This window comes from Myotis davidii, unplaced genomic scaffold, assembly GCF_000327345.1.
Source record: "Myotis davidii unplaced genomic scaffold, ASM32734v1 scaffold370, whole genome shotgun sequence".
In the NCBI taxonomy this organism is placed as follows: Eukaryota; Metazoa; Chordata; class Mammalia; order Chiroptera; family Vespertilionidae; genus Myotis; species Myotis davidii.
Window position 1 is genome coordinate 7,130,664 of NW_006288615.1, and position 2,466 is coordinate 7,133,129.

Below are 2,466 nucleotides of genomic sequence, written 5' to 3' on the forward strand. Positions count from 1 at the left end.
GCGCTATTTCACATTCCCGCCACCTGTGAGAGCGTCCCCTTCTCCACATCTTTGCCAACACTTGTTGCTGTCTGTTTTTGCTTTATCGTCGGCATCTGCAGCTGCATATTTTTTAATATACTGGTGAGGGGATACAGGTGTGTTTCCATAATAACTGGTTTTAGCCTGTGCTGCCTGCTACCAGTAGCGCATAAGAATTTGGGGTTTGGAGAAAGGCTTTAGATCTTTTCACAAACTTCTTAGGATTGCAGCTGCATTTTTATATATAGTTGGTGGGGATGCAAAATGGTTCAGGCATTTTGGAAACCTGCTTGGCAGTTTCTTCTAACGTTAAGCATGCTCAGGACTCAGCGATTTCCCTCAAAGGTACTTACCTGAGAGAGAAGAAAACCTGTCTCAGCAATGACCTGAGTGCAGCTTTCTTCACAACCACCCCAAACTGGACACCACCCCAGTGTCCATCAACTGGTGCCTGGGTGAGCAAATGAAGGTGTCCATGCAATGCATACTCAGCAATAGAAAGGACGAGCTAGAGATGCATGCGGCAACATGGTGGAGCTTAACAACATTTGTCGGCATGTACAAAGCCAGGCGTAAGGCTCTGTCCTGTGTGACTCGGTTTGTATGACTTTCTGGAAAAAGCCAAGCAGGCACATAAATTACATCAGTGGTTGCTGGTGGCCGGGGTGGGGTGGGGGGGTGACCGCCTGCAGGGGGCACAGGAAACATTCTGAAGTGATAGACATGCCCCTGATTGTGGAGGGAGTTCGCATTTGTCCAAAGGAATCACCTTTCAGTCTTCAAATGGGCGCATATCATACCTTTAAAAATGTCGATTAAAAAAGTAAGAATGAGACCCCATTCTCATCGCATACTTACAGCCCCTTTCCCTGAGGAATAGAAAAATGCTTGCCTGCTGGCTGAGGGTCCGGTGTCTGGAGACAGACCAGGGGGTGGGCGTTGGCGGAGACGTGACCATGTAGGAGGCAGGGCTGCTGTCTCACTGACCTCAGCAGCGAGGACTCGCAGACTCTTCTTTGTTTCTTTGATTCTCACTTGGTGCTATCAGCGCCTTCACCTTCTCTCTGCACCTTCTCCTTCCTCTCCAGCGAGTGGACCATTTTCCTCACATTTGAGCATAAATATAGTTCTTTGAAGATTCTCGCTACTGGCATTGTTATTGATCATATACCAAACTATCACTCGTGAAATTTTCCTAGGAGAAAATACAATATTCCATATTTCTCACACAAGCAATTTTTAAAAATTAAAAATGAGTGCAGACATTTTCTTTCCTTTAAATGGCAAACTTCTCTGCCACCTGGAGCTGAGGGACTGAGGTAAGCTGCCCAGGAGCCAGCGGCCATGGACTTGGAAGTGGGTAAGGAGTGTGGACACCGATCCCAGGGGGAGAGCCCTGAGGACATAACGCATTTCACACACGGGATTTCACACACGGGGTGTTCCTGGGGCCAGGGAAGTAGGACACAATCTCATCCTCTCGGGGAAATGTATCAGACAAAAACCAAAATAAAGCCAGGCTGGGTTCACTGTATTTCAGAGTTCAGGCGGCATTTCCTCTGAGGGAGGGCCCTTCTGACCAGGAGGAAGGAGACCACCAGGGCCAGAGAGGGAAGACAGGGTGGTGGTGGGCAGGGGTGGGGGGAGCCTGGAGGCCCTTAGTGGACGCCCAGCCAGAGGAAACCAGCACCTCCATTTTCACAGGTGAGGAGGGGAATGAGGAAGGGTTGGGGGGTGCTCTTGGGTTGTTATTTATCTTCCCTGATAGAAGATAAAGAAATAAAGTAGGAGAATGGAATTAAGTGAAATAATTAAAAACCTTTTTAAAAACGTGTAGCCCAGAGAAGAACACACAGAGGCCCCGGGGCACTTTCTTCTTGAAACCAGGACATCAGCGCGCTCTCCTGTCCACCCCCCCTCCCCCCGCCCTCAGGAGGGCGCTGCAGTCCACTTCCCGGCGCTCCCATGACCCCAGGAAAGGGAACTTCCCCCGCACCCAGGAGTGTTCCCCCAGAAGGTTTCGTTGGTGCATTTTTATACTCAAGACATAACCAGAGTTTTAATACACAACTTTAGTTCCATGTTTATTCCTGCAAACATTTTGGGTTAAACATGTATGTTTGCTTAAATCAGCGCGCAGGACCTTCTGGGTCAGATTGTCAGCTCATGGATTTAGGGTTTTGTGAACCACAATTTAAAACACGTAGTGTACAGGTTTAATTTAAGATCTGCTAAAACTCAAAAGCGCCATGTGGAAGAGAGAACCGACTTTCTCATTATGAGGATTGGGGACAATAAATCCACAGGACCTTCTCGGGAAGGTTTACGGCCAGGCTGCAGCAGGGCAGGGGCTTTACGAGGGGTCAGGGCACGCGCAGCCACCAAAGGCTCCCTGCACATTATTTAGATTAAACAGAGTCATACTCCTTGTGTCTCAGCAGAGCC